General features: G+C 44.1%; 1 protein-coding gene across 1 annotated transcript in view; it reads left to right on the forward strand.

Moving 5' to 3' along the window:
* Positions 1 to 16,094: 16,094 nt before the first annotated feature.
* Positions 16,095 to 25,756, forward strand: part of RDX (radixin) — a 102,402-nt gene continuing 92,740 nt past the window's right edge. Inside the window, exon 1 of the mRNA XM_032776892.2 lies at positions 16,095 to 16,327. The gene's annotated coding sequence lies outside the window, so the exon portion shown is untranslated. The remainder of the gene's footprint in view (positions 16,328 to 25,756) is intronic.

Genomic DNA, 25,756 nt, shown 5'->3' on the forward strand with positions numbered 1-25,756 from the left:
AAATTAGTTATGCAACAGACAGAAACAAAGAATCATACAGAGACCATACAGATAAACAATAAAGAAGTGGAGACCATAAAGACAAAATAATAGAAGTATAGATTTCACAATCTCAACTGTTGATAAGTGGTTCCTTGCCAGATAGAATGTTATAAAACAAAGTTTTCTTAAAGAAACAGATCTTAAGATGTTTAACAGGTGATGCTAGGTACTATTGGGGCAAGAACAACTTCTTAACAGCCTGATATTACACTGTTTTGATGGAATGTGAGAATGTGACTTTCTGCTTTTTAACTCATGGCTGCTGCTGCTTACTAAAGAAAAAGCATTCAGAGTTTACAGTCCCCTCTTTAATGACACTTTTACTAAAGCTATCATTACTGTTCCAGGAGTCTAATATTCAGACCTGATGAGCATGTGCTTGCCTCCTAGGTATAATTAACAAGGGCCTTATTCAACTTTGTATGTCAGCTTCCTGTATTCTCTGAACAGTTCTCTTCATCCAGCAAGCGAAAGCTATTATGCTTACTAATAAAGCCAATTGAATTGCAGTGACCACCACAATACGGTGAACCATTACATTTAGCTTACCATTTGCAGAAGACCACCACCCTAATAGTATCAGAGGGGTAGCTGTGTTAGTCTGGATCTGTAAAAGCAGCAAAAAATCCTGTGGCACCTTATAGACTAACAGACTTTTTGGAGCATGAGCTTTTGTGGGTGAATACTCGAAGTGGGTATTCACCCACGAAAGCTCATGCTCCAAAACGTCTGTTAGTCTATAAGGTGCCACAGGATTCTTTGCTGCTTTTACAGACCCTAATAGTGTTGCCCACCAAAAGCGATGTCCTGCAACTGCAATAGTTTTTAGCGCATGAGCGACTTCTATAGGATCATGTACTTTAATATGTATTTGTTCTCCTGTCTGTGCAATATATTGTAAATGTGAATGGAACGTAGCATGGACCAACAATTTTCTTATCATAGTCATATTCATGCCTACGCTTACAGGTGTTGCAGTGTGATACTTCGGTTTAAACTTCAACTAGTTTACAGTCCATGCTGGTATGTAGTATTCAAAAATCACAACTTTTAATCTTTGTAATGCAAAAACATTATTAACTAAATAAGTCATAACATACTAGTCATTATCATCTACTACTACTATTGGACAATGACTCCTAACACAAACACATCCCCTTCCTGCATACAAAACAGCTGATTTTTGTTCAGTGAATATATCAAACATACATCTTTGGGTTCCTTTGTCTTTAACATTAAAATATCCATCTCTTTCTTTTAAATTTTGATCCTCACGCACACATCTCGAATTTTCATGGGCCACACATTGAAAGATTTCAGTAGTTTTCCATTGTTGATGTTCTTTATATGCCCAGGAATGGTGATCAGCACAATACATAACCAAATTTTTTGTTAGCTGGATTCCCACAGGTAACACCGGATATATATCAATAGTGAGACTGGGAGTATGATTCCTACATATGCTCGTAGAACCATTTGGTCTTTATTTAGTGTAAAGTTTATTTAGTGTAACATTTCTCCACAACAACTTTTTTATTTCCAAAGGCAAGTTTCCTTGCAGGGTTTCCCAAATCATTTGAATATCCAATTCCTGACTCATATCTTGGGCCCGTGTACAGGCTAATGCTAAGGACACATTTTCTTGTATTGTTTCCATAGCCCCTGCAAAAAATAATAAATCTTTTTCACCTTGCTGTTGCCATACCGGCTGTATTTTAAAAAATAATTGTTGCCCCATTCCTAGTTTGACAAGGATGCACTGATGGATGGGCTTCCCACTTTTTGTATTTCAGCTGTAACATAACTTAGTTTGTTTGCCAATACCTCTATGTAAGTAGCATCCAGTATTCCAACTCCTAATCCAGTTCCACCCAAAGCAGTTTTCAATACACTCCTTGGGAGCTACCTACCCCTCCTGACTGCTGCGCAAATGCAGTAATGTTCAGTATTTCATACTGAGATAGTGTTAGAGCAGCTATACCTTTGCTGGGCCTTTACTGTACTGCCCCTTATAGTAGTCAGGGAAGGTACTGTAATGGCTTTCCTTTCCTTACATCCATAGGCACTAAATTCCCCTCTTTCCTGTGGGTGCTTGACCCCCCTTTTGCCCCTGGCCCCATGCCCACTCCATCCCTTCCATGAGGCCCTGCCCCTTTCCTGCCCCCATTCCAACCCTTCCCCAAAGACCCCACCCCAACTCTGCCCCCTCCCTGCCAATATTCCAACCCCTTCTCTGGCCCAGCCTCTTCCCCGCCTCCTCCCCCAAGTGCACCATGTTCCCGCTCCTTCCCCCACTCCTGGAGCGTGCTAACGCTGCCAAACAGCTGTTTGGTGGCAGCTGGGTGGGCAATGCTGGGAGGTAGGTGGAGAAGCAGGGATACAGCATGCTCGGGGGGAGGAGAGGAGGTGGGGCAAGGGGTGAGGGGAGCTTGGCTGCCGGTGGGTGCAGAACACCCACTGATTTTTCCCCGTGGGTGCTCCAGCCCCGGAGCATCCATGTGTCATAAACAGATAGTTAAGGGTTAATGTCTTTCACCTGGAAAGGGTTAACACACAGGGAACCAAACACCTGACCAGAGGACCAATCAGGAAACAAGATACTTTAAAATCCCGGTGGAGGGAAGCCTTTGTTTGTGGTTTTTGTGTTTGGCTTTGTTCTCTCTGGGTCCTGGACAGGACTAGAGGTGAAACCAGGTTTCTGCAATCTCCCGGCTACAGTCGCTTATCTATTCAGAATAGTGAGTAAGTAAAGGCAGTTATAGTCTTTTTATTTCTTTTTTTCTTTATGTGCAAATGTGTAGTTTGCTGGAAATATTTTAAATTGTATTTTTTCTGGATAAGGCTGTTTATCCATTTTTTATAAGCTAACAGATCCTGTAAAATTTCATCTTGATTNTCCATAAATGGCTATTAGCCAGGAAGGGTAAAGAATGGTGTCCCTAGCCTCTGTTCATCAGAGGATGGAGATGGATGACAGGAGAGAGATCACTTGATCATTGCCCGTTAGCTTCACTCCTTCTGGGGCACCTGGCATTGGCCACTGTCGGTAGACAGATACTGGGCTAGATGGACCTTTGGTCTGACCCAGTACAGCCGTTCTTATGTTCTTATGATCACGAAATTGCAAATCGCTTGTTAAAAAATGTGAGATACAGGTCCACTAAGGAGGGTTTTTTTTATATATTAGATACGCTTTCAAGAACACTGATAAATAGTGAAAAGCAAATGATGGCAGAAAGGAGAGTTTGAATAAAATATGACTCAAGTACTACATATTTATGAAACAAAATTTGATAGGCATAAACAAGACATGCATAGCCAACTGAAAAAGTCAAAGCACCTCATTGGCATAAAAACTGACTGGGATTATAGAAATAAAATTGTTCCATATAATGGTATTCTGTAGAACAAACATGTCATAATATCACATAGTATAAGTCAGAAATTCTAGGCATAAGCCATATTGACTATTTTCATACAGATAAATGCAAGAAGTGTCCATATTGTCCTATCCTGGTCAGGCATAAATGCTGCCATTGAAAATAAGGTAGCCAAACACAAAACCTGCAATAAATATATGACACGATACCAAAGAATCACTGAAACCACATAACATTCTGACTAGTCTTGTTCTAAGTTTGGTACACAGCCATTTGAGTTATATGGGAATTACTGGCTCTTATTGGTGGACGTCTACTGTGATTTTAAACTAAGATGTTGCAGAACATCTCAAGTAGCATCACAGAATAGTGTAAATCATGGTTTGCTCGATGAAGGATTAACAATAGATATTTGGTCATAATTCAGTGGCTCCTTCAGACATTCTGTTACATATATTACTTCAAATTAGGACTGTCAACCAATTAAAAAAATTAATCATAATTAATCACACTGTTAAACCATAATAAAATACCATTTATTTAAATATTCATGGATGTTTTTCACATTTTCAAATATTTGCATTTCAATTACAACACACAATACCAAATGTACAGTGCTCATTTTATATTTATTTTTATTACAAATATTTGCACTGTAAAAAACAAAAGAAATAGTATTTTTCAATTCACCTAATACGAGTACTGTAGTGCAATCTCGATCATGAAAGTTGAACTTACTAAGGTAGAATTATATACAAAAATTAACTGCATTAAAAAATAGAACAATGTAAAACTTTAAAGCCTACAAGTCCACTCAGTCCTACTTTTTGTTTAGCCAAATGTTTGTTTACATTTGCAGGAGATAATGCTGTCTGCTTCTTGTTCACAATGTCACCTGAAAAGGAGAACAGATGTTTGCATGGCACTATTGTAGCCAGTATTACAAGATATTTACATGCTAGCTCTGCTAACGATTCATATGTCCCTTCAACCACCATTGCAGAGGACATGCATCCATGTGATGACAGTTTCTGCTCGATAACAATCCAAAGCAGAGCAGACCAATGCATGATCATTTTCATCATCTGAGCCAAAAGCCACCAGCAGAAGGTTGATTTTCTTTTTTGGTGGTTCAGGTTCTGTAGTTTCCACATCAGAGTGTTGCTCTTTTAAGACTTCTGAAAGCATGCTCCACACACTACAGGATCTAAGCTGGTAATTAAGCTTAGAGGATTCATGCTAGTATCTCATTTTCTGGACGCTAAGGTTCAGATTTAGGAAAGAATACTATGACACCATGCAGTCGGTGTCTATGCTTACATCCAATTTTATACAACATCCAGATGTATTCAGCAGGCTTACATGCTGGAGGTTGATTAAGACTTGCCAATTATAACTGACTTCCCCCCCCCCAGCAACCAGTGTTTTCACATGCCCTTTCTTTCCTTTCGTAATTTCACTTTGTGCTTAAAATTCTTATGTTTATCCTTTCATTCCCACCAACAGATAAACCTTGTGTCCCACGCATATTTTGCCTTTAAACATGCCTTCACCATCTGTGGATGTTTCCCTATTAACAGACTGGCATTCCTTGACTCTGCCCTTCTGCAACATTTGTTTCTGTAAATACAGTTCAAGTGTCCATTAATCCTTTTCTGCCTAACACAGTTTCCTCATTTTTAAAACACCACAAATAACACAAAACATAGAAACACAAAACATGATCTTTGTTGCGACAGTACATCCATGGTATGCTGGGCTGCTCTTCAGCTGGCACAGCTTTTCCTGAAGTTCTGAAAGACAAAAAGATTTTTCTACCTCCATTAGGGGGCAGCAGATTATTGCTTAAAATACCCCTTCCTTTTACAAATCTCCTTGCTGATTGCAGGCAAAACAGAGGAATTACCCCCATACTTTCATGTGTTTTTCTTCTATACTCAGGCCAGGTTTTAATGGCTTCTACCTTTTCAGGGTTTAGGGTAGGGATCAGCAACCTTTGGCATGCGGCTCACCAGGGTACGCATCCTGGCAGGCCGCGCCGGTTTATTTACCTGCCATGTCTGCAGGATCAGCCAATCATGGCTCCCACTGGCCGAACCTGTGGATGCAGCAGTTAAACAAAGTGGCCCTGCCCACCAGGGTGCTTACCCTGGTGAGCCACATGCCAAAGGGTGCCGATCCCTGGTTTAGGGTGAATTATCCCACTGTTCAGTCATGAAATTCATGAGATGGTATACTTCAGTTTCCCTTTTTTATACTGCAGACCTGGTTTGTAATCTTTTCTATGCTGTGCCAAGTTAAGTTTATTCACAGGTAATAGCTGAGAAGCATTATTACCATAAGGCTTTTTAATATGAGGTATGTTTCCAGTGACCATTTCTAGCATGCTTAAAGGCTTTTCCCAAAAATCATACACATTTTACATTGTTACAGGGTGTAATAAGCCTCTGTTCCAAATCTGGACCTTAGCGTCCAAAATCTGGGTGCTTAGCATGAACCTCCAAGCTTAATTACCAGCTTGGATCTTATCTCGCTGCCCAATCAGGATTCTGAGTACCTGATAAAACTCTGGTCTCCCCAAACCTTTCCCTGGGGACCCCCAAGACTCAGATGCCCTGAGCTCCAACAAAGGGAAATAACCCCTTCCCTCCTGCTTTTTACCTTCCTCCCAGATTTTCCCTTGCCCTGGGATACTAGCAGTTTCCCTGCTTCAATCCCTTGAAACACAAAAACAGGAGGACGATTACCTTCCCCCCCTCCTTCTTCTCCCCCCTCCCAGTCTTTCCCTGAGAGAGACGTACTCCTGGCACAGATCCTATCCCCTGCCCTTAACTAGGGAAAAAGAAATCCAAACAAGTTTTTAAAAGAAGCTTTTATATAAAAAAGAAAGAAAAACACCATGACATGATCACGCATCAAGAGACATAACAAAGGGCTATTGCTTAAAAGAAAATATGAATAATCAGCTATTCAAAAAGATATCCAATTAAACATCCAGCAACTCCACCACATGTAAATACAAAATACAATATAAACCTATTGCTTTTCCTTTTGTACTCACAACTTGGGAACAGAAGGGTAGAAAGAAGCTTGGAGATAGAAAAAAAAAGCTCTTCCCTCATAGCCAAGAAAAAACAAACAGGCAGAACAAAGACAAAACACACCCAGAAGTTCCCTCCCTCACTTTGAAAAATCCAGTTTCCTGATTGGTCCTCTGGTCAGGTGTTTGGTTCCCTTTGTAAACCCCTTACAGGTAAAAGAAACATTAACCCTTAGCTATCTGTTTATGACACAGGGTTACTCATTAACATTTAATTTATCCCAATTTTTAATATTAACAGTAACATTAGCATCAAATCTATTACAAGTGGGCATTTAAAAGTATCTTGTTATACCACGCCTTTTATTTAGACAATTTGTCTCTGAGGCCAGTGTGTTCAAAACCCTCTTGGAATCTTTGCATGGGCTTTTTAATTTAATTATATCCTTGGGGTTTTGGTGGGGTAAGTTTGTAAGGGACACTTGCCTTCTAAGGGTTAACCTGTCTCTCAGTATCAGGACTGACTTGTTTCCCACCTCCCTTTCCTGGAGGGTCATAATTTGAGCCTTCTTGCTTACACAAATTTGCATGCTGGCCAGGTGTGTCCCTTATCTGCAGCCCCTTTGTGCTACCATCTATGGGCAGTTCTCACCTTCCCCTATCAACTAGGTAATTTGCATCAACACAGACACCACTGGCTGTTAGTTTTTCCTTTGAGATTTTGACAAATAAAATAAATAATTTTCTAGCCCTGTTCCATGCTTTTAGTGGAAAATTATTAAGCAGCACTTGTTTTGTTTCTTTGACAAATTTATTTTTACCAAGTATACTGTTGGGGTGGTCTTTTTCTAAAATGTTCACTGGGCTCATTTAAAAATGTAAAGTATGGGTTTTACCTTGTTTTCTTTTTGTTTGTCTGTTTTGTTTGTTTTTAAAGCACACAGCAATCTGAAAAAGAAAACATAACCTATCATGGCTCCTTTTAGAGCCCTTGCAAGATTTTAATTAAGTAACAGGTTTTGTTTAAAGTGACAGAGTCCTGTGGCACCTTATAGACTAAGAGACGTATTGGAGCAGAAGCTTTCATGGGTGAATACCCACTTTGTTTTATTTACATTTCTTTTACTCCTTCTACAGTATATACTGCATGTTTCATGGGAAAATGCACATTTCTTACATAGTTTAACTTCCAAAACATTATATTAACCATATCAATTTTTACATAAGGTGTAACTGTTTATTTAGTGTCTACAGAGTATTCATGTACCCTTATCAAAGTGACATTCTGATTACTCAGAGCCACCTTAAGGCTCAGTGTTCCTAACATTACTTTTTTGTGCACTTCACCCCGCTGTTGCTCCAGAGAGGCACTGTCTTTTTAATTTTTCATTCATTTATTGCAGCTCTTATTTGCTATTTTGTTACAAAAAAAGGATCCAGAATCTCTCCTCATTCTCCTGGTGCTGGCTATCCCTACCACAGTCACGGCCACATCCTCTAGTCTTTATTTAAAAAGATATTCAATTTTATAAACCATATACGTACCAAAGGGTTAAATGCTAAATAACAAAGTCAAACCACACTAGCTGCTTGTTTTGGGCAAAAGTGTAGTGTTGCAACTTTGACTGAGAGATTCAAATAGATTGTTAATGGCATTATTTAAAAATAATCAAAACCAATTCATCTTAAACCTGCAAAACAGGGTTTTTACAAACAAGTAGTGTTGGTTTAGGTTCTTAAAACCTCACATATTTACACAATATATTTACACACACACACACAAATTCTGTTTTTCTTAACATCTCTTGCACTGCTTTAATTATCTGTGCACAGCTGTACGCAAATTGCCTCCAAATGTAAAAAGGGAATGTAATTAAGTTCCAATCGAAACCCCTTATGTTCTTTTTAGTGATTTTGACTAAACTGTCCATATTCAAATGATTCAAATCAGATTTTCTGTGTGTCTGCAGCAATTATTAACAATTGATTATTTACAAGGGCCCATTTCCCTTCAGAATGTCTGCAAAGAAACCAAAAATTGTCCTCTTATAACACTTTCCCTCTTTAACATTTCCACAACTTTTAATTGTTTAATTCTCTCCAACCTCTGTGGTGTTAATTCTCACTCTTTCCTTAAATCACTTATCTCCCAAAATGAAACCGTCATCAGCCCATATATTACCATTCCAAGTATCATCCCAGAGGTCTGTGTCTCTGGTGCCTATACTTATTTCTACCACTATGCCCCTCTGGGCTCCCAGCATGTTTTTGAATCTCTTTATCTGTTGCTTGCAGACTGAATGCTGCTTGTCTGAGCCTGATCCTGCTTTCCTTGTAGAACCATCCCTTCCCATGGGCATAGGCCTTGTTCCACTAGCCATTTAACAAGGAGGGTAGGCTCCTCAACTAGCCCATACTTCTCCTGGTCCCTTTTCTTTGTTCCCCACCCCTCTTGTTGCTCTGGGGTAGTAATTCTGCCAGCTAGCTAGCGATCCTTCCTGACAGAAGATACAGGTATTCTGCCATTATTTACTGAGTTAGACTCCATCAGTTCAGTCCAAACAACCTTAGGCTGCCTGCCTTCTTCACCAAATCTGTTACCCGCATGCTCTAGGACCTCTTTATGCCTTTACCCTTCTGTGGACTCAAGGCATAACCCACCTAATTTAGGCACCCAATCCTTTCACAGTTCCTAGAGCTCTGGGAAAAGACACCTCCCTTGCCACGTTTCTAGAGCATAGAGGGTAACCCTGATTAATTTAAGTACCCACCCTTAACCAATTACTAGGGCTCAGAGCGTAATCTTCTGCAGATTTGTGAGGTCTTTTACCAGTGAAAGAGCCTTACACAGTAATATCCTTAACCTTTATCTATTAACAGATACCAAAACAGAATACACACACTAAGCATACAATGCTCACCACTCCCAATAAGGCAGATGAATTTTTACTGGTAGCCAGCGAAGATTAGATTGTCTGGAGACTGCAGCTTCTGCACAATATAGTTGGCAGGACTTTGAGGTCTGGCAGCTCTTATCTTGGGCTGTGTCCTGGAGTTAGGTTCCAAAAAACTGCCTTTTGGACCTCAGTTTATATAGTTAAACTTGACTCCTGCTTATATATACCTTAACCAATCATTTTTCATCAATCCTAGCCCATTATGAAACAATTATTTAACCAATCATACTCCACGACCTTAGTTGATTTAAATCTTGCAAAATTAGTTATGCAACAGGCAGAAACAATTAAAGAATCAGAGACTATACAGATAAATAATAGAGAAGTGGGCACCATGAAGGCAAAACAATAGCGGTATAGATTTCACAATCGTTGGTAAGTGATTCCTTGCCAGACAGAATGCTATGAAACAAAGTTTTCTTCAAATATATGTTTCTTTATCTGGTGATGGTGGATAGTATTAGAACAAGAGAACCTTCTTAACAGCCATCTAACAACCACCATCCCTGTATTTCTGTTGTCTTCTGGAATTTTTTTAAAGTAATCTTTTTTTCCTTGTAGAAAATATAAACCAGGCCAAGCACCTATTAATTTAAACATTTTATGATTCTTTTAACATTTTAATAAAACACTTTATTTTTAGAGCATGAATTTGCTAATGGTATTCTAACACTAGTATTGCAATAGTTTTACATGACTATAGGTCGATTTCTGCAAATATTAAGCACATTAATAGATCTCTGTATATAAATTTAGTCATGTGGATAAATATTCCCAGGATGAACAGTTAGGACTCCAATCTTACAAATATTCAAGTATATGTGAGACTTTATTCACAGAGTAGCAGGGTCAAGGTCTAAACTATTAACACAGTAAACATTCCCATACTAGTCAAAGACATAAATTTTGGATAACAGGATAAAATAAACTTGAAATTGTACACAACTCTTTTTGATATGACAAAACTAGGAAACGCTACAAAAACTGTAACCATTTACAAAAGCTGTCATCTCCAAAATGCCTTCTCCAATTTCCCTCATTAAGCCTCAGATCATACAGTAAAGTGTTAGATGAATATATTTAGTTTTAGCAAAATTAGGTCCCAATTCTGCAATGATCTGCATGGATCAACTGTTATACTTGAGCAGAGCCTCCTTAAAATCATTGGGGCTCTGTGTGGGCACAGGGGTCTATACTAGCAAGCTATGATTGGGCAAGAGTCCTCTAAATCCATTTTATACTGTTTTTTTAACTGTGGAAAGACAAATGTGTTTCTTATTATCTTTATCATCCAATTATAGCACAGTAGCTTCTGTTAGTACTTGTAACGTTATCTTTATAACCTACCTCTTAAGAATTGAGTAATTAGACATATATATCTGAAAGCTTTCTGTAAAGAAAATAACATGCAGTAACCACAGCTCCTCAGTAGTTTCACTTCTACTGCTAGGAAGAATGCAATCTGACTACACTTCTAATGCTTTATTGACTGTAAACTGTTTTTATAGAGATATGAATGCAATTTTACAGCCCTGGAGGGTGGGGGAAGTCACTATCATGTTTACAAGGTAGATAAAACTACTTTATATACCTTGTTTATCTTTCGTTAAGGCGTAATACAGCTATAAACATACGTTATGTAATCAGACAGGATGTAAAGTATGATATAAAATAAAAAAATGACAAACAAATGTATCTTTTTTGAAAGGAACCTACCACCATCACTTTCTATTAATCCATGTAATGACGAACTTCAAGTAATTCAATACTTGAGGCTGGCTCAGTGGGCTATCTGGAAGCAGCATTTGATGCAGTGGCTTCTCTCTAAGGGTACGTCTACACTGCACGATTATTTCGAATTAGCTTAAACCGATATTACAAAACAGATCTAATAAAATCGGTTTAGCGCGTCCACAGTGGGATCCTTTCAGGAGCGGTGCACTGTGGGTAGCTGTTCCTCAGCTATCCCATAGTTCCCACTTCCGTGTTGAGAGCACAGTGCCTGATGGGGCAGAAAACACTGCCCCGGGTGGTGCTGGGTACAGCCTCACCCTCCCTTTGTGAAGGCAGCAGACAACCCTTTGGCGCCTTTTTCGCGGAGTGCATTGAGCAAACGCCATAGCACAGCAATCTTTCCCTTTTTTTTTTCACGTGGTGGTGGGGGGAAATAAACTGAGGAGCTGTTCCCTGAACCACGCCAGACACTGTGTTTGAACCTACAGACATTGGGAGCTCAGCCAAGAATGCAAATAATTTTCAGAGACTGCTGTGGACTGTGGGATAGCTGGAGTCCTCAGTACCCCCTCCTCCCTTCATGAGCGTCCATTTGAGTCTCTGGCTTCCCGTTACGCTTGTCACACAGCGCTGTGTATCCTGGAGTTTTTTATTCAAACGCTTTTGGCATTTCGTGTTCTGTAACGGAGCTGGATACAACAGATTTGTCTCCCCATACAGCGATCAGACCTAGTATCTCCCGTACGGTCTATGCTGGAGCTCTTTTTCGATTTCAAACTGCATCGCCAGCCGTGCTGATCAGAGCTCCACGCTGGGCAAGCAGGAAATGTAATTCAAAAGTTCGCGGGGCTTTTCCTGTTTTACCTGCCCGCTGCATCCGAGTTCAGATTGCTGTCCAGAAGCGGTCAGTGCTGCACTCTGGGATGCCGCCCGGAGGCCAATAACGTCGATTTCCGTCCACATGAACCCTAATCCGAGTTATCACTATCTATCGAATTTAGCGCTACTCCTCTCGTTTGGGAGGAGTTCCGAAATCGATTTAAGGAGCCGTTTAACTCGATATTAATGACGACGTCGTGTGAACGGATACAGCGTTAAATCAGTATATCGGCCATTAAACCGATTTAAAGTCGCAGTGTAGACCTGGCCTAAAACAGCCAACCAGAATGAACACATTACACCTGTGTGCTGTTGTCTGTATTGGGTGACTGTCAAGTTTTGGTCCAGTTCAAGCTTCTTTCCTCCAAAACTCTGAATAGGCTAGGGTCTGGTTAGGTAAGATTCCATCTCTTTATGCTCCCCATCATACCTGCTGTTCTCAGCAGGGACACTTCAGTGGATGGGGGAGTGGGGAGCAGATCTTGTACTGTGGTGACTAAAGATAAGGAAGATTAGTGAAAGGCCAATGATTTTAGAGCATGCTGCTGCAGGACCCCAGCATGACCCTAAATTATTAGTGTGGTAATGATGTCAGATACTGGAGAAACTGATCACCGTCATTCTTTCACTGTAATGAATTGGCTCAAAAAGCAGGGGGGAGGAGAGGTGGAGGAGAGGGCAGGAAAGAGACTTCAGCCTTCTAGAGGCAATTTAATGTACTTTTTGTAGTGTGAGGGGCTCACATTCTATGGCATTGAGTGCCAGAGAAATATCTATACAAAATATGTAATCTAAAATGCTTATTGAAAACTTTATGGGCTAACCCCCTTTACTACCTGGACTCTACAACGTTATTCTCTCACAGAAACTGGATGGAAGAGACCTATTGAACTATCTAATACAGTGGTTCTCAACTATGGTCCCTTGTGGGCTGCGAGCAGGTTTCAGGGGGTCCACCAAGCAGGACCAATGTTAGACTTGCTGGTGCCCAGGGCAGAAATCTGAAGTCCCACTGCATGAGGTTGAAGCCTGGGGTCCTGAGCCCCACCACCTAGGGCTGAAGCAGAAGCCTGAGCAACTTAGCTTCACGGTGCCCCCTGTGGCATGGGGCCTTGGGCAACTGCCCTGCTTGCTACCCACCCCTTAACGTTGGCCCTGGCCTTTATATGCAGAAAACCAGATATTGTGGCACAGGTGGACCATGGAGTTTTTATAGCATGTTTGGGAACCACTGATCTAACACAGTGGTTCTCAACCAGAGGTACACATACACCTGGGGGTATGCAGAGGTCTTCCAGGAGGTACATCAATTCATCTAGATTATTTGGCTAGTTTTACAACAGGCTATATAAAAAGCTCTAGCGAAGTCAGTACAAACTAAAAATTCATATAGACAATTACTTGTTTATATTGCTCTATAAACTATACACTGAAAGGTAAGTACAATATTTATATTCCAACTGATTTGTTTTATAATTATATGGTAAAAATGAGAAAATAAGCAATTTTTTAATGATAGAGTGCTGTGACATTCTTGTATATTGATGTCTGATTTTGTAAGCAAGTAATTTTTAAGTGAGTTGTAACTTGAGGGTACACAAGACAAATCAAGCTCCTGAAAGAGTAAAGTAGTCTGGAATGATTGAGAGCCACTGATCTAATGCATATCCCTCCCAGCATACAGGAACGTTCTTTACATAATAGCTCAGGGGTCGGCAACCTTTCAGAAGTGGTGTGCTGAGTCTTCATTTATTCACTCTAATGTAAAGTTTCGCATGCCAGCAATACATTTTAACATTTTTGGAAGGTCTCTTTCTGTAAGTCTATAATATATAACTAAACCATTGTTGTATGTAAAGTAAATAAGGTTTTTAAAATGTTTAAGAAGCTTCATTTAAAATTAAATTAAAATGCAGAGCCTCCTGGACCAGTGGCCAGGACCCGGGGCCCGGGCAGTGTGAGTGCCACTGAAAATCAGCTTGCGTGTCGCCTTTGGCACGTGTGCCATAGGTTGCCTAACCCTGTAATAGCTGTTTTGTCCAGACTAACTTTAAATGACTTAAATGATGTGGCTTCCATAATTTTCCCCAGGGAGATTATTCCACATGATTTCACTGTCAGGAAGCAGTTTGCTGCTGGTGCTGCTTCTTTTTTTGTCTGTATGTTTGGGTATTTTGAAAGCTTTTTTTTTTTTTTTTAAACTACTCTTTGAAGCAACAGCTTTAATTAGAAATTCCTCTCTGTTCTTCCCCCAACCTTTCTTTCTTTATCAGACAGCCAGAGGTCAAGGTATATTAATAGCTACTGCATGACTCAGAGTTGTTAACTCAAGTGGATCCCTTCATACTGAGATCTGCTGGTTGATGTTCCTGGCTATACTATCGCTCTAGGAGAGAGAACCTTTCCTATAAAAAAAAAAAAAAACAGAATAAAATAGCAAAATAGACAAGCAGCTGGGTCTCCCTCAGTATTTTCATTTCCATTTTTCTCCAGACGAATTCTCTTTTGTTGCTACTCCCTCTGCTCGCTGTGGAAGGAGGAACTGTATACGAAGAATAATATTCAACAATCTCCATCCCTACTTGAGGATTAGTCTGAGGCTCTCCTCCATACCTCATGAGTGATAGAAAAGGAGTTAGAGCCTGAGCATTCCTTTTCTCCCCCCTCTCCCCCCCAAAATCTCAGAATGTGTGAAGCAGCATCTTAGCCCCTTTAGCATGTGTGTGTTCATATGTGGCAAGGGAAGGGGTAGGAGGACAGAGTCAGTGTGACCTTGGAACAGTTGTGTTCTTAACCTCTGTGTTTGCTTTCTGAACCTTCCCTTTCTCCAAGAGGGATGATGTCCTACCTCTTTTTATGATGGGCAACACTAACCCGACCATGGGGTTAAAGTCCTCACTGGTCCTATGGGTGCTGGCTGAGGCTGGTGCACATTGGAGATAAGGAGACGCCTGGAGTATAGTGTCAGAATCCTCACTCATTTTTTAATCATAAAAATATGTAACCTTCCTGCCTTGGTTCAGGGCAGTGATTTTTAACAGGAGAAGTCTGTGTCAAATGACTGTCTTCCCTGCCCTCACCCAAAGTAAGTTATTTATAATTAGGGCTCCATTTCTGTCACATGACCTCCATGATTTCTGCAGCGGCCAGTTTGGCTAACCCCAGGGCTGCCCAAGCAGCTGGCTCTGCGGCCAGCTGCTTAGGTGGCCCCAGGGACAGCCACACCAGCTGCTGCTCTGGCAGACCCCTGCAGCTGGTGCTGCTGGCCCCAGGTGTCCCCACTTTCCCCTAAGATTTACTCACAGTTATTTTTAATAAAAGTCATGGACAGGTCACGGGCAGTGAATTTTTATTTACTGCCCGTGACTTGTCCATGACTTTTACTAAAAATACCTGTGATTAAATTATAGCCTTATTTATCATTCTTCTCTCATCTGTCTATGCTGTCTGTGTAATATGTTTTCTAACAGAAATTATTGGCCTGCCAATTGTCCCCTGGGTTAGGAAGTGTTAACATTCCATTCTTCCCCTATGCCCTTAAATCTCACTTTCCCTTCTAATCTTCTATCAATTGTCTTGCACAAAGCTTACTCAGGATAGTAACCCTGCCTTATTTATATAGTATTTGAATTACTCTTTTCAGGTATGGTTACTTGCATGAGTTTCAGTTTAGTAACTAGAACTGTGAAAAATTAGTCTTACATCTGCTATGTAAGCCGCATCCACACATGCCAAGAGCCTGTGGATAGACAAGGGGAGAGGAATGAGGGGTCACACGGGCTAGTCACAGCAAGGGCATAACACGACACCTCTTGCCCTCTCTCCAACACTACTTCTCACAGGGGCGAGCCCCCCCTCCGCCACTGTGTACTTGCACACCGAGTCTCCTCGTGCTCCCCACCTATCCCCTACGCAACCCACACACGTGCTCCCGCGAACGCTCCTTTCACATCGAGGCTCCGCTTGCTCTCAGCCCCCCGCGACGAAGAGTTGAGGGCAGCTGCTTCGTCGTGACTAGTGCGCATGCTTACATGTCTCGCGCATGCTCCGTTACAACGAGGAGGAAAATCTAAACGGCGGCCGCCGCCGCCATATTGAATAGCTGTCAGCGGTGCTTTGCGCGTCTGCTGCCTCGACCCACCAGCGAACAGCTCAGGGCGGCCCCCAGCGCCTGCTGCCCGGCCGCGGAGGGGTCTGCGTGGGGGCCCGGCCACAGCCGACCACCGAGAGCGCATCGGAGACCCGGCGGGACCGAGTCCCCTGGCAGAGGCCCCCGCCGGGGAGCGGAGCCGCAGGTGAGGGGGGACGCGGGCAAGAACTGGGGAGGGGGTTGGTGTCCGCGCCGTGCCCGACCCGCCGCCTACCAGGCCGCATTCGGCCCGCCCCCGCCTCCGCTGCTTCCCGCCAGGCTGGGGCCGAGGGGGGCAGGGGTCTCGGGAGCTGTCAGAGCCCGTGATCAGATTAGCGGGGGCTGCCTGCCTGGTCCCTCCTCCCCTTCCCCGGGGCTGTGTGTGTTCCCCCCACCCCGCTGCTCTGGCCCCGGGACTCTATGTGCCCCCCCCGTGGCCCCTCGGCGCTGCCTGTGTCCCCCGCGGCCCCGCCCCTAGGGCTGCCCCCCTCCGTAACTCCTTCCCTAGAGCCCCGTGTTCCCCGCAGCGCTTGTCTCCCCCAGGGCTGTGTCCCTCCCTGCCACCGCCACGCAGCTCGCCCCCCTCTCCCGGTGCTGTCCCGTCACCCCGCGCTCCTCTCGGCCCCCTTCTACACTGAGTGGTCCGCCCCCAGCCTCCTCTCTGCCCGCCGCCTTCGGAGATTGCAGGAGGTTATGGGGAGAAGGAGTTCGGCGGCCTGGGGGGATCAAGCTGCTGCAGCCTGGGATGGGAATTGATGCTTTTCTTCCGCTCGCTCTCTCTCGTCCGCTAGCATCTAATTTTGGTTCTCGGTGCCCGGAGCCGGTGTAGCGGCGCATAATCCTGACTCGCTCGAAGCCCTAAATTGCGGGGAGGGGGTTGAGCGAAAGTGCAACTCGGAAAGGCCCCTCGGCTACTTGTTGCAATGAAGATGATACTTTGTAACACGTTCCTCACGTCAGAAACAAAACACCCACCCACCCCTGTGCAGCCCGGGAGCAGGAGGCGGCCCGGCGCCGTATCAGCCGGACTAGGAGTACAGAGACGTTTTGCGGGCGCGTCAGGTTCAGCTGCATTCCCCCACCGCCTCCAGGGTTTTTTGAGAGTTGGGGGCAAGCTCTGAATTTGTAAATCGCTCCATCTTGAAACTAGAGCTCACTCCTCAGTTTTTTAAAATAAAAGTTTAAAATGATTTAGTCCGTAAAGTAGTCTGGGGGAGAGTGTTGGTCCTTTGCAAAAGGCAAGATACAGCATGTAAAATTCCACTGCTGTGCAACTGCTTTTCACTAACAATATCTTAAGGATTTTTAACTCTTGATGTTCTTGTAGAACATCAGCTTGGATCAATGAATGTACGAATATGGAAGGATAATAAGGAATTACTTCATAAACATGTGCCATGAAGCATCTGTTGCTATTGTTTACAACAAATGTACATTTTAAAGCCTCAGTCTAAATACTGATCTACATAATGGTCGCAACAGACTTGAGCCATTGTACATTATATTATGTTGGATAAACATCTGATATAAATAATGCAAATTTTTGTTTTAATCCTTACCATTAAAAACTAGCTAAATCAAGGAAATTTAAAGCATGAAAATGTGTTTCTTAACTACATCATTCCCTTGCCCTTGTTTGTTATCAGCTTGGATGTTTAAAAATAGCACTTTGTCTCAGTACTATTGTAACTGATTACACTAATTTTATTTAATGAAGTGTGAAGCTGCATTTGTCAAACTATAGAGCGTGCTGATGGAGGATTTGATATTACTACTTACAGTACATGTTTGTTGACAGGCATGTATTAGTCTGAATCAACAAGTGCAGGGTTGGGAGACAAGAAGTCCTGAGGTGTAATACTGTGTAACTTTAGGCAAGTTCACCTTGCTATGCCTCATTTTCTGTATTGATTAATTGCAGGTATTTGCCTGCCTACGTGTGTCACAGGAATGCAGTACATGTATTCAAAGTGTTACATAAGGGCGGATCCGCAAAGGGGACTTGGACTCAGTCTTGTAATGTTCAACATTTAGGTGCCATATTGTCTAATGAAATTCACAGCCCCACATTAGGTACACGGGCTCCCCTATACAATGGATGGGGAGAGGTGTCAAAGAATGGAATCCACAAAAGTCAGCAAGCTGAGCAGGGAGCTACCTAAGCTAGCCAGTAGACAGTGTTAGGTCTAGGGAAGTCTTTTTCTGTCAACCTAGCTACCATCTCTTGGGGAGGTGGGTTACCTATGCAGACAGCCTAGGTAGCGTAGCATTTTAAGTATAAACAAGCCCTAAGGTTCAAAGCCATAAACTCTCTTTTGGAGTTAGGTGCTTAAGCCCTTTCTTGCAAAAAACAGGGTGGAGGTGTCCCCTGCTTACATTTTTAGCCTGACTGATAGAGCACTCGCCTTGGATAGTCATTGGCACGGGCTTGAACTTGGGACTCCCACATTTCAGGTGAGTCCCCATACCACTGGTTGATAGTTGTTCTCACTCTTTCCAGAGAGTGTTTGTTTATAAGAAGTGGAACAATTTAAACAGGAGAGGTTGAGAGGGAACAGCCCCAGAATATGCTTTTAGCCCAGAAGTTAGGGCTATCTCCTGAAAGGTGGAGACAAGGGTTTAAATTCCTGCTCCACATCTAGCAGAGGGAAGAATTGAATCTGGGATTCCCACGTCCTGAGTGAGTGCTCTAACCACTAGCCTAAAACTTACAAAGGGGGCACCACCTCCACTTCTGGCATTTTGTACGGGGCATGATCTATCAGGAAGCCATTCAGCATGTCTATCAGATCAGGCCATACAGGTGAGGTAGGCAGGGCATTGCGTAGTTTGAGGATTCTGCTGGGATTTAGGTGTGAGGTAAATGCCTGGTTGCCTGGACTGAGGTGGTTGTGTGTATGCCTAGTGGCAGATTTTTAGGGGTCTATAGGATTTTATCGGTTGATACTTAGGTGCTTATAGGGTAAAGCAGCAGTTGAGCAGGGGCTTTGGGGATCTAAATTTTGGACTTAAGCACCTAAGTATCAACTTTGGGGGATTCAGCCTTAAATGCCAAATGTTACCAGTGGTCCTTAAATAGTATGATTGGTACTATAGAAATATGAAATAGAAAATATGCAGTGTAAGTATGACAAATGTGGAGCTGAGATTTGCAGAATTGAGGACAGCCGGGTCTGGACTTAAGTTAGACCTGCTGCATTAATCATGGTTGATAAACAGAGGACTGCAGTCAAGGCCCAATCTGAGAGTGGGAGAACTGTTTGATTCCACCCTGAGATAGAGGTGACAGCTAGAGGCATAAGACAGACCTGAAGAGGTTACACTCAGAGAGACCAGGAGCAGGTCAGAGGTGCAGTCCACCCGGTAACTGTGACAGAAGCAGTATTTCCTTGGGAATGAAGTAAATGAGGTTTCTTCAGATATACAGTCTGGTGTTGCCTAGACATTTTTAATGACATAATCTTTTACTATTATCCAAGATTTTTTGTTTGTGAGCAGGGGTGGCATCATAAAATTATAGCATATAAGGGTTGGAAGGGACCTCAGGAGATCATCTAATCCAATCCCCTGCTCAAAGCAGGACCAATCCCCAACTAAATCATCCCAGCCAGGGCTTTGTCAAGCCTGACCCTAAAAACTTCTAAGGAAGGAGATTCCACCACCTCCCTAGGTAACCCATTCCAGTGCTTCACCACCCACCCAGTGAAAAAGTTTTTCCTAATATCAACCTAAACCTCCTCCACTGCAACTTGAGACCATTACTCCTTGTTCTGTCATCTGACACCACTGAGAACAGTCTAGAACCATCCTCTTTTGAACCCTCTTTCAGGTAGTTGAAAGCAGCTCTCAAATCCCCCCTCATTCTTCTCTTCTGCAGACTGAACAATCCCAGGTCCCTCAGCCTCTCCTCATAAATCATATGCTCCAGCCCCCTAATCATTTTTGTTGCCCTCTGCTGGACTCTTTCCAGATTTTCCACATCCTTCTTGTAGCGTGGAGCCCAAAACTGGACACAGTACTCCAGATGAGGCTCACCAATGCCGAATAGAGGGGAATGATCACGTCCCTTAATCTGCTGACAGTGCCCCTACTTATACAGCCCAAAATGTCGTTAACCTTGGCAATGAGCACATGTTGACTCATATCCAGCTTCTTGTCCACTGTAACCCCTAGGTCCTCTTCTGCAGAACTGCTGTCTAGCCATTCGGTTCCTAGTCTGTAGCAGTGTATGGGATTCTTCCGTCCAGCATATGCTGATTGGGATGAGGAGAGTCTAGCCTAGTGGTCAAAGTGGGCGTCAGGCCTAGTGGTTTGATTAGGCATTGGCAACCAAGGACTAGGGTCAGTAGTCAGAGGTCAAAGCCAAGGGCCAAACTGGAAGGCAGGAACTGGATACCAGAGCCAAGGGTTGAGCCTGGAGTCAGTAATCAGAAGCCAAAGACAAGGTTCAAACCTGAGTGAGCAGGATAGCAGACAAGGAGGAATTCAAGGCAGTGTCAGGACAGCAGCAAGACTGGGTGGAAGGCAGGGGCAGCAGGAACAGTGTAACACGGGTGCAGGCACAGTGGTGCACATGAGCATACAGCCAGGGCCGTCCTTAGGATTTATGGTGCCCTAGGCGAGATTATTAAACTGGTGCTCTTGTTCCTGTCTTGCTCTTAGCAACACAAACATAAGCTTACAGTATTGGAAAACTTGCCACAGGCATGTTACTAAAACCAGTTTAACTTAATTAAGCACACTGTAATGCTGATGAACTAGCACTAAAAAGTAGCACTATAGAAAAAATTCTGATTTGACAGAATGATGCAAATAATATAATTTTTTTAATTTTTCAACATTTTATTGGAAATTTATATGAAGAGGTATTGAAACAAGGATTAGTTTTTAATTAAAAGCAATCTTTCTGGCTTTTTTGGCTGCAAAATCAGTAATAATGTCATCGTATGACAAAGACAAAGTGATGTCTTGTTCAATTGTAAGAATAGCAAGACCAGTCACAAGACCAGTCAGTGTTCCTGCTCATTGTAGGTGGAGATAGTTTTTATGGCTTTAGTTTTGAGAACTCCGTTTCTTGTGCTACTGTTACGGATTGTCGTAGGATATGAGTGGCAAGTTTGCTGGTATGAATAAACTGTACAATGTCCATCATTGATTTTGCATGTGTCACAACTCAATTCTTTCATACAGGTCAGTCCATTTAAATTAAACGATCACACGTTCGACGGTCTTCTAGTCGGGTCCACAACGTGTGCCCGCGGGCGCCATGGCACCTACAGGGCTCAGTACCACATATGCCAGAGGACGAGCATCTGCCAAATGTCGCGAAATTCGCAGCATTTTAGCGCCAACACTCTGGTGACATGCTTGCGCGAATTTCAGCAGCATTTCGGGGATGCTTAGTCGCCACACGGTCTTTGTCTGGCGACTGCCAGACGAAAAAGGTTGGGGACCATATTCTGGTTCTTGCACTTTGTCATTAGTGCTCTTGTTTTCCTATTTCATGATTTAGTCACTCAGCCCGTGGTGAGTTGAATTGGAACCCGCGCCGAGCGGGTTGAGTGGTCAGGGGGTCTCAGCTGCTGGCCTGCTCAGCCTGTGCAGCGTGGGGTCCTTGGGTGTGTCCAGGCCAGCGGGGTGTGAGTGGGATTGGCCTGGGATCCGAGATGGCAATGGGCGCGGCCGGAATCCAGAGCGCGGTGGGCTGAAGCATTTCAGCACCACTGCAGTCATCAAAATCGGCTCGCGTGCACTTTGATTGTGCCGTAGGTTGCCGACCTGTCTATGCACTAGTAAGGAGATGAGCTATTTACAGTTGTTTGGAGGGCTCTATTTGGCAGTAAAGGGCTATGGAAGTCAGTCAAATTTTTTGTTTCTTTTGATGAAATGGTCACACTCCCTTCCCATACCAAACTTGTCACATAATTGTCAACAATTAATTTTCTGTTTTTGGCTAGTATTGATTTTTTAAAAATATTTGAAATTGAATTCAAATTTTTAGCAGCATTTTTGGCACAAATTGTTCAATGACATCAAATGGCAACACAGTACTGCTTCATGTTGGCTCACCCCCCCCGCCTGCTGGTCAAGCTGCAGTGGAGGGAGATAGGTGGACACTGCAATCTTGGGGTGCAAGTGGACAGGAGCAGCAAACCCTCAGGTCCAATCATCAGTGGGACCACCGCCGCTAACGGACCATGGTGAGTTAGCACAGAATGATTCAGGACGGGAGCACCCATGGAGCCACAGCGGCTCATCCTGTCCTGTGCAGTCCCCCGGATTAGATGGATCATAGCTAGTCCGGGTAGATGGATCCCAGCTAGGGTGACCAAATCCAGATGTCCTGATTATGGCCAGTCTCGTATTGTGCTTTGTCTTATATAGGCACCATTACCCCACCTAGGGTGTCGACGCAAGTGTTGAAACTGAGATGGGAGGTGGGGGCAAGTAGACCTATATAAGAAAAGGCCAAAAATTGGACTGTCCCTATAAAAGTGGGACATCGGCTCCCCTCCCCCAACCCCTGTCCTGATTTTACACATGCTATCTGGCTTCACCAGCCACGCATATGTGACCTTCCAATCCTGGGGCCTGCGAGGAAGTAGTACTTTCACTGTCATTCTCAGCAGGTGGCAGCCAGCCTCACCTCCCCCGGCATTCACCCACAGCTACAGCTCACGCCGGGGGAAGAGTTCACGTCACAGGTGAGCTAGGCGGCAGGTTTATTTTTGTGGTGCCCAAAGTGGTGGTGCGGCCCCGCTGTCACTGTAAGCCAATATAAATGAGTACAGTGCATTGCACCACAAGTTACAAGGTCAAATAAAGTGTAAAGTCCGAAGGAGCACTTGGCTGCTTTCAATATACGGTATTTATTTTTTGTGAAAGTGGGAATGTTCTTTGTTTTCTTGATACTGTGTGGGTGTCAGTTCCCCTGCAAGGTGCCAACTGAAGGTGCTGGGGAAAGAGTGTAAGAGATCCAGAAGAGAGAAAGCCGGGATGGAGTGTCAGTTTGGAGTGGCTGGGGAATGGGTAAAGCCCAGATTGGGTCTAGGTCCCCCCTCAAGGATGGACCTGTGGGAGGTCCTGTTTTTGTACCTACAAGCTTTGTTTTAGACTGTGATCTGTCGTCTAATAACCTTCTGTTTTACTTGCTGGTGAGTTGGAGTGCAGGACCTTGGTTGCCCAGGACTCTGGGGCAATCACTGCGGAAGCGCACAGTGTAGAAGGGCATGCTGAATGCTCTGAGTCAGACCCAGGAGGTGTAAGCGTCTTGCTCTGGAGACAGTATGTCGCGAGAGGAGGCCCCCCAGAGTCCTGACTGGCTTTGTATGGAGTAGTTCAAAGCATCCCAGAATCCTCTTCCACACCATGCATTCCCGGAAGTCCAACAGGCACTGACGCTCTCTCCTCTGGCTTTGTCTCTTTTCCAGCATTAGGAGGCACCTGATCTCTTGTCTCCAACCTTCAGTTGCACCTTGCAGGAGAGCGACCCAGGCCATCATTGCCGGAGGCAGGGTTTCAGCCATTTCTCTGTGCAGATGGCTCACTGGCACTCTAGGGCTCTACAACAATCACACCCCTTATCCCACCATTAGATCCTTGAGAAATGCATAGGGGAACTGAGGCACCCAACAGTAGTCAGAAAAACATTAAGAACATTCCACTTGTACACCTGTATACTTTAAGGGTGTGAATAATCAAGTATTGTGCTAAACACAATGATACTCCAAATGACCACCAAATTTAGTTGCACATTTTTCCCTCAAGTGGGCCTCTGGATGGGGGGGGATGAGGTTCATACTGCAGCAGGGTGCTCAGGGTTGTGGTGCTGGGGGCACAGGCTCTGGGGTGGGCAGGGCTGGGGATAGGAACTTGAGCAGAGGCTGCCCCAGGGTGGGCCAGAGGGCTCGCCCACGTGCATTGAGCTTGGGTACTGACAGAAGAGCTCGGCAGGATGAGTACACCGTGCCTGTGTCGCCGCGCTGTTCCCCTACTGTCAGCCACTCTCTGCACACTGGTCCTGTATGTTGACTTAGGTTTCTCCAGGTTCCAGGCTGCGACTCGGCCGTCCCCTGAGGCTTATGCTGGGTCTTGGGAAGGGGAGTTAAGCCCATGTGTGGGACCCTGGCCACCCATGATGTCGACTGTGTTGGTGCCTGGGCTGTCTAGAGATGCGTGGCTTTGTCAGTGTGTGTCCGTGGCTTCTCTCCGTCCTCTCCGTACTTCCCGAATCCCGCTCGCAGAGCTCAGGCTCCATTATGGTGCCATGCCACTTGGTTTCTTATGGCCTCTAAGGCTCAGAGCGGGACAAGAGAGAGGAGGAGGACGAGACGGCTAGATGTAGTATGTTAACAGGGAGCCGACTGAGGCGGCGGTAGGGGAAGCAAAACCCAGCTCCAAATATTGGTGGAGCACAGCCCCCAGCCTTGAATATTCCTGGTGCTTGAGCACCTCGAGTCCAGCCCCTGCAGGTGAGTTCCTTCCCCCACCCCTTCCCAGCGACTTCCCAGCAGCCTTTCCCCTCCCTCAGACTGTGCTGCATTCGGCTCTCTCTAGGACCCAGCAGCCCTGCTCATACATTCTCCTCTGCTTCCCATCTGTCCAGGCTCCTGGCAGACTGGTGCCCCCAGACCTTTTGGTGCCCTAGGTGGCTGCCTTTTCTGCCTATGGCTAAGGATGGCCCTGCATACAGCAGACAGTGAACCACTGCTGGTGGCTTAAGAGCTGTCTTGCTGCCCCTTACAGACAATTGGGTAGTGTGGCCAATCAGGCAGTCTGCTGCAGGCCAGCTGTACTGATGAGGCTCCCTGGAGATTAGTTCTGCTACAGGCCCTAGTTCTGACAGTATCTATCCCTTGAGAGTGCCTTCTAGAGACCTTGGGGCCTCAGGGTAAGCATGGTGAAAGATGCACAGGAGATCCAAGCTGTACTCATTTAGATATTGTAGTTTCAGACCTGACTAGAATCTGCCAAATGACATATTCTTCTTGGCCCTCAATATTTGTCTGTGAATGGGTAGTAGTATGGAGTGGGAAGGGATTCTTGTCTAATGGCTTTAGAAGAGAGACATGGAAGACTGGTTGAATCTTGAGGGAATCTGTTAGATGTACCTTGAATGTAACTTGGTTAATCTGTTTTGTGATCTGGGAAAGGCACTAGATACTTATGGTCCAGATTCATGGAGGAGGAAGTTGTTTGCAGATTCTGGGTGAACAGCCACACCTTATTCCCTATCCCAAAGCCAGGATTTTGCTGGTGGGACCAATGGGCATACTTGTATGTAGGTTGCTTTGGTACTTTCTAAATGCCTCTAGAGTTCTTGGTGTACCTGCTGTATGTAGGCTGTGAGTTTGGTAACAGCAGGCATCCTGAGATTGCCTCCAAACAATCCATGAGCATGAAGATGGAAGCCATAGTTAGCAAAGAAAGGTGATTTCTTGGTGTATGTGTGTGTGGCATTTGTTTTAAGAAAACTCACATGACAGATTAGGGACAGCCAATCATCTTGATGATAGTTTAGGAAGCAATGTAGGTACTGTTCAAGGATCTGATTGACCCACTCTGCCTGCCCATGGGTGATTAGGTGATACGTTGT

The sequence above is a fragment of the Chelonoidis abingdonii genome, chromosome 1, assembly GCF_003597395.2.
Source record: "Chelonoidis abingdonii isolate Lonesome George chromosome 1, CheloAbing_2.0, whole genome shotgun sequence".
In the NCBI taxonomy this organism is placed as follows: Eukaryota; Metazoa; Chordata; order Testudines; family Testudinidae; genus Chelonoidis; species Chelonoidis abingdonii.